The sequence below is a fragment of the Rutidosis leptorrhynchoides genome, chromosome 3, assembly GCF_046630445.1.
Source record: "Rutidosis leptorrhynchoides isolate AG116_Rl617_1_P2 chromosome 3, CSIRO_AGI_Rlap_v1, whole genome shotgun sequence".
NCBI lineage: Eukaryota > Viridiplantae > Streptophyta > Magnoliopsida > Asterales > Asteraceae > Rutidosis > Rutidosis leptorrhynchoides.
The window spans coordinates 500,716,633-500,724,126 of record NC_092335.1 but is presented as its reverse complement, the minus strand read 5'-3'; the positions used below and the strand labels follow the sequence as shown (position 1 = coordinate 500,724,126).

Genomic DNA, 7,494 nt, shown 5'->3' with positions numbered 1-7,494 from the left:
AACATGAGATGTGTCTATATTTACTTTTAGGCTGGAGACCATATAGAACACGTCAAGCACTCTTAAAACATTTTTCATATCAACAATGCTCCGGTCGGTACAAAATTTCACTTCCGCATAAAACAGGTGTAACACATTAATATGCGAACCACCAATACGATCCCCTGAATCAATCCGTGAGTTATTGTATCTTTAAAGGAGATACAATAACCCTCCATAACAAGAATAAATAAAAATGTACTAAGAGGGCATGAGATATTATCACATCTATGTATCTATCTATATCTATACTAGACATGAAAAGAAAAATTGAGATATACTTTTTTAACATTATTAAATTTGGACCATTAGATTAAGAAAATGACCTCAAATGCCCTTTCTTATCAACCATTGGAATGGATCTCACTGTAACCTTATAATTATTACTGTAACCACAAAACTCCAAAAAAATACCCTTTAAAGAATAAAAATACGGGGGGAAGAGATCAGAATAGGGGTCACGCGATACATTACAAACGCCATACATCCAATTTACAGGACCTAATCGTTTCTCTCTTCAGTCGACGGTGACACACACACAAAATTAGGGCAAAACTCTCTCATTCCTTCATTCTACTACGTTTAATTTTAAATCGACAAACCCAAAAGCGACTATCAAACAAGGATTGCGGGTTGATTTCCAATGAACAAGCTATTGTTAAATCATCATTCACTAACTCAGAATCAAAGGTTAGTTTATCTCAGATTTCACGATTCAATTTTTGATCTAGGGTTTAATTGAAAATGGATTAAGTTTTTTGATCGTTTTGATGGACAGTACGTACGATTTGATGGACAGTACGTATAATTTTTGATCTAGGGTTATTCGATTCTCACCTCCTTCACAAACAATTGATGACGAATTCGATCTAAGATCATTGCTACTCCAGTTTATCGTGAATGAATAAGATGCAGATCGGTTATCAGACTACTAAGTTTTATGTGATTTGACGATAAGGTAACTAATCGACAACTAATTATTGAATTTTAACATTCTTTAATCATTCATTAAATATACGCACACCAGGTGTTCTATGAAATGCAATTGTTAAATTTACGGTTATCTTAAGAAAGAAGATGTCTTATTTTGTAACAAAAATCAGTGTTTATGGTTGTGATGGTAATTTGTTAGTTGATATTTTTGTATTATTGTATTGAAGTTATAGAATAGAATAGAATATATAATATATAATGCTCATGTATTGTGGTGGTAGTTTGTAACTTTATTTTTTTGATATCAATATAATGAAGTTGGTATAAGATATAGATATATATATATATATATATATATATATATATATATATATATATATATATATATATATATATATATATATATATATATATATATATATATATATATGATATATGTTGTGTTTCCATTTGTTGTGCTATATATAAAGTCTAATATTTGGTGTTTATAGTTTGTGACGTTTGACAACAAACACTAATATTGCAGGATTGATTACCTGAATTGCCTATTTCAAAAGTGGGTCGAAATTACCACCTCTACTTCGATCTCTTTTACATATATTTTCTTATCATAGCTCATAAAATAAATGTGACATACAAGTTTGGTTAACATTTGAGGTTATGTGCATCTGGTTCAGTGGTTATCCGTTCCTTTGGTTTCCAAACATCACTGCAATTACTCTTCTCAGGTTATTTTTTTTGGTTTTTTTATTTATTTGTATATTATTATTATTTGTTGCAATTAACTTAATAAAGCTTCAATTTTGACTTGGCAATGTGTTTAGTATATATAATACAGCTGCAATTAACTCAATATATATGATGCAGCTGCGATTCTTATTGATAACATATACAGTACAACTGCAATTTTGACGTATAACTGCAATTTTTGACATGTTTGTGTGTATTTTTTTGTTCGTGAGTTTTTCTTCAGCTGCTTTCCTGCTGTCGATTCACTTAGGTGCGTTTTTTTATTCAATTACTCAATTGTAATATTGACTGTTTTGCATTCGTTTTTTCCCCGTTCAACTGTTTTGTTAGCGTTTGGTTGTGTATATTCAGAAGCTCAAGATATTGATAACCTATAATACACAAATATATGTTTTTTCTGGACGCACGCCAAGTCTTCTATGAAATGGCATAGTTAAATTTACATTTTGTTTGTTGAAATTACATGTTGGACTTTAAGTTTAAGTAAACATATATCCTAGGGAGAACACTTTGATGGTATTTCATTCTAGGGAGAAAGCAAACTATCAGTTTATGCAGTTTTGTATCTATGTTTAAAGGTTATAGCTTATGAATTTTTTGGTGTTTTTTTTTTTCTTCCAATAATGCAGTTTGTGTTTTGCCTTCGTTTTGCTTGCTTCTTTGTTGAGTAAGTTTTTGGCCTCTTCTATTTTTAGAGTTCGTTACACAATATTGCAAGCATTGGTTTATTTCATCTACAAATGTTCATAGTATGCGATTGCTTAATGAGTTGATGTCCCATTTGGCATATGGTTATGGATTCTTAATGCTGAATGTGGTTAGTGTTTATAAGTGATCAATCTTACTATTTGATTTAATTTAGTGTCGGGTCATTTTTGCAATTCCTCCTTTTTTTGAATTTATAAAACTATACATATATTTTACTTCTATGAATTCAATTTTATAGCAACCCCTTTCTGTTCACAACATGAAAGTCACCCGTTTTAGTTGGGGAAAAAAACAATGTTGTTTGGTGATCATTTATATTTTATCAAAATGAAATCGGTTTGCAAAAAAAAAAAAAAAAATCTAAGTTGTGAACTCAATATCTGCAGCTTTCACTATTTATTGTATATATGGGTATATAATACAAGCTGATTAGTGAATTTAGCAGTTTTCAGGTTTCAAGTAGAGAACAAACAGCAAAGATATCTTATGAATTTTTTGTTAAACTTCCATATCAGTTTAAAAAATGGAAGTTTTGTGCCAATTTTTTTTTCACTTAAGTACCATAAATTATGCACAACACTGGTACCAAACTGAGATTGGTGGTGTATTGTTTATTACATGTTACTAATTTTTGGCAGATTCAACTTCAGTTGACTGTTGCTGCTGCGCGCTTGACTATGTTTGAGCTTAATTTTTTGGGTTTTCCATTGATCTTGCATTTAAAGGTAGGTGACACTAAAAAGATTTGCAATAATGGTTATGAGAAGGTTGTTGTTCAACAATAGCAGCGATACATATAGGGGCCGAAGATAACAAAGAGGGACGAGGGACGAAAACTCGGATGATCGTTTAAGTGGTATCTTATGTTTTTGGTATTTATGAAATATAGTTGCCGTTGTTTACCAAATTTAGATCTTTGTCAATTGCGATTAAGTTCCTTCTTTATTAGTTCATTTACTTTGTTTTTTTATGCCGTCAAGGTTTCAATAGGTTAGTTTTAATCGAATTATCAGGGGTTTATTTGTTTAGTTATGCTCTGATGTTTTTAGGCACGTGTTCAACTGTTCAAGTAACTCCTTCATAATGAAGTTTATATGCTGAATGTCAAATTTCATGAGACACGATGATCCGTTCCAGTGCCACCCATAAGGTCATTCGAAGGACACATATTTTAGTCCCACTGCAATAAACTCTCGAGAAGAGGCTATCCGGAATTCATGGTAGAGAGGGTCTTTGAAACAAGTCACACACGAAGACTGGTCGATTTACTTTCCACAACATACAACACATGTTGAAACTTCAATGAAGGTAATAAATTTCCTACTTATAAAATATGTATCTATATCGATTGATAACACATTATTTACTACTGACATCCATGCTGCCAAAAGAACCTGCTGTATTTCTATTAAAAAACTGGCAACTTTTTTTAGAAGCCGATTATGTTATAAGATGCGATGCAGGCAAGTATATATCAGGATATTCAACCCCAGCGTCGAAAGTGTCCCTTGATATTGAGACTTGAAAATCTGTACTCACTAACAGGTATTCATTTATGATCTTTTATTATTTTATTTCTTTGTTCAATATGTGATTTTTGTTGAAAAACAATTTTTGATTGACAGGTGGCGTCATGAGCGGGTTGGGTAACACTGAAATCATCATGTAAGATATTATTATGTAGCCTCATTCGGATAGATTTTGTTCTAATCTCTTCTATACATTAAAAGAAAGTCTTAATTGAGATATATTAAAACCTATCTTCTAATCTCCACCATTAGATCAAATAAATTACAACAACTAACCTTCATGATACACCGTTAGATATAATTATTGATCAATAAGTCTTTCCCTAAACACTTCTGTTCCAATTATACCCCTTACAATTAGAACCATTGAAATCACTCAAGATATGTATAACTTCCTTCTTTACTTGACAATTTTTCATTTTTGTGAAATAGATATACTAAATATTACTTTTTTGTTTTGCTTTGTTTTGGAATATTAGTCTTCAAATTTCATATATGAAGCTCTTAGGTAACAATCGTGCGTGATAAGTATTTGTTATATTAATTATTTATATTCAGATTGATTTTTTGTGATAATTTTTCTGAATGCAACTAAGAATGGCAGCACTCTCACACAAAATGAAGGACATAGTCCATTTATGCAATGAATAAAAAGTTGATGATGATGATTGGATCTATTACTCATCTTCCAGGTATATTTCAATTCTATTCTACTTATTATAATTGGAATGATTTAACTCTTTCTTTTTTCTTGCCCCATTTTAACTTGATGTTGACGATGATGATTGTGGTTACTTGTTTAACTGCACAATATATTGGATTTAAATGCAAGATAAAGTAAATATAAAATAAGTGTTCAACTGTTATAGTAAACTTATTTTCTTTAAATAATTGGATTACATGTTTTGTGGATTGGTAATGAGTCAAAAGGGGTAGTATTTTTATATGGGTCAAGTTGGGTTGGCACTGATCATTTACTTGTGATATTTTATGCTGATTTGCATTGCAAAAACTCTAAAACTTTCGAATTAGAATTTTTTTTAGTCCAACATGTTGAATGAAAAAAAAACAGAGATTGCATGCTTGACCCGTTTGACCCGACTGCGATAAAGCAGAACTAATGTGTTCTCATTTTTAACAATTTTGGAAATTTATGCTTTTACTCGGTACTTGAATTCAGACACACTACATTACGTTGTTTTAACACTACCAAGGGTTGTAAATTAAGTTTTTTTTTTGTTCTTTTTCCTCTTTTGGCACATTTTAAATTTATGTTTGTATTGTTTGTGTAGTGCCTGAGTTAACTTCTATAGTATTTGCAGAATTTACACCATCAAGAGTCAATACACGTGCATCGTGACTCCCTTACCGACACTCGACAAATGAAAGGCAGTGAACCAACTAATGACCCGAAACCTTTTATGACCACTCCTACAAATCCAAAAAAGAAGAACTCGCAACTTTCTGAGCTATTCAATGAAAGTCTTAGAGATGACCTCGATGAGGAAAGTGAAGAAATGGTTGAGCAAGCCATTTGAAGAGGGGTGGTGCAGTGTTGTAAAGCTACTATAAATTAAAGACTATGAAATCATTTTCCCGGTAGCAAGTCGGGTCATAGAAGAATGTTACAACATTTTAGCCTTTGGTATTATGATTATGCAATGTAACCCTCTCAATTGCTAAAGGTAAGTGTGACAAACTGGATGGGTTAAGTTGTTTGGATAATAGGTTTAAAGTTTAAAAGAGTTATACCATCAGCAACTAATTTAAATGTATACTATGCAGTTGTCGCCTTCAAAATGAAAGGAATTTTGTATCTTAGAGCAAGGGATACTAATTGATTATTAATTAGTTTCGATTCTAATTCTAATTTTTTGTTCGATACTAATTTTCAGTTTGGATACTAAGTCCTATGCTTTTGGATATTATATTCACTCAATTTTTTAGTTTGGATATTAAAAGTATGGCAAACGATTGAATGGATTTGCGGATATTTCATTTGGATGAATCGAAACAACAAGGCCTTCAAAAATTCGTGTTGGAATGGCCCGATAAAGTTAAATGAAATCTAAGTTATAAGTTATGTTTGGATCTCGAGGAGGATCAAAAATAAAAAAATTCGAGTGGCTCAATTGGTTATCAAACCCAGCTTCGTGTCTAATGTGATATGCAGGTACCCCTATGGATGCTTCCTCATCTATTTTATGGGTGCTTTAGATCTTATAAGTGATATGAGTTCATGTTTGGTAGCCATTGAGTTATTTTTGTGATCCCTGTAGTTATTTAAATTTGTGTTCCATGTAGTGTGTGTATTGTATTGAGATCTTCATGTTTATGTTTGTACTTATTCGTGAACATACTTCAGTTATATTAATATATCTTGGATTTTCAAAAAAAAATAAAAAATATTCCACATTATATATAAGTTGCTTTAAGCACATGTAGACATTTACTTTTGAACATGGCAATCTTGAACCATTAACATTTGATGTTGATGATATTATTTGTTCGCAAATTCAAACAACCTTGATAGTTGGTAAATATTATGTTAAGAATTTTTTGTTTCTTACTCATACGGCAACAAGTTGTTTGAGTAATAATGCTAAATAACTACTTCAAATGTTTTCTTACATTGAATGATCCGTGAAAAGTTGTCACAGTCACAATTAGTTACAAACTATTACTATCCAATGATAAATTAATACTGGACACATTTTTGATAATTTTTATTCACTACAACTTTATATTCAATTTTCGTTTATAATAATATTCTTTTACATCTCAGATTTTGTTTAACTATATCCTTTGCCATCAATTATTTATTATACATATTTCTAACTATTTCTTACAAGACCAAACCCAAAAATTTTTATACTTCACAACTTTATTGCATAAACCCGCAATTTTGCGGGTCTTAAGCTATACATAAAACAGCAAGATACTGTTTACATCGTCCTTAATTGTCATTCAGTATTTTATTTTATTTTTTAACCTTTTTAACAACATATATAATATTATGAGTGCTTATTGTTGGCGATGTCCTTTGGTTTAATGGTTTCAGTGTTGCGTGGTTAACTTGCACGTTGTGAGATCGAGACCTGGTTCTCGCTTTATCATTTTTTTTCCAACTTAGTTGTCATTGGTTATGGTAATCCACCTGGTATTGTTAAATTACACACATAACATCCACGTACCCACTGTTGTAAAAACCCCGATTAATCATTTTTAGGAGCAATCCGTTCCGATTTCTAAAAATCCGTTTAATTTAACGTCAATTGATGAATCAAAATCAAATTTTGTAATCAAAGTCAGTCAAAGTCAAAATGGTTAACATTTTAACATGAATTTAAACTAGAATTTTATAGTTTTGAAGCAAAATGAAGAATTTTATACAATTATGTTAAAAACTAACTATATATTTATGTTTTTTTTCTATAGTTACACATATAATTTTTAAAATTTAATATTTAATGTTTAAGGTACAATCCGATTAATCTCCAATTAATTCCCGAATTACCGTTTAATCCTTCCAAAG

At 30.7% G+C, this 7,494-nt stretch overlaps 2 long non-coding RNA genes across 5 annotated transcripts; both read left to right on the top strand.

The window, feature by feature from the left end:
* Positions 1–578: 578 nt before the first annotated feature.
* On the top strand, positions 579–2,767 carry LOC139898241 (uncharacterized). Its single transcript, XR_011776930.1, has 3 exons — positions 579–729; positions 818–997; positions 1,499–2,767. It is a non-coding gene; the product is annotated as an uncharacterized lncRNA (long non-coding RNA).
* An 11-nt stretch (positions 2,768–2,778) lies between these two features.
* On the top strand, positions 2,779–6,306 carry LOC139898240 (uncharacterized). Of its 4 annotated transcripts, none has more exons than XR_011776927.1 (3): positions 2,779–3,155; positions 3,231–4,651; positions 5,282–6,306. It is a non-coding gene; the product is annotated as an uncharacterized lncRNA (long non-coding RNA). The 4 variants fall into 4 exon arrangements; XR_011776928.1 differs by having other exon boundaries at positions 2,779–3,286; positions 3,480–4,651; XR_011776926.1 differs by having other exon boundaries at positions 2,779–3,738; positions 3,894–4,651.
* The last annotated feature ends 1,188 nt before the right edge of the window (positions 6,307–7,494 follow it).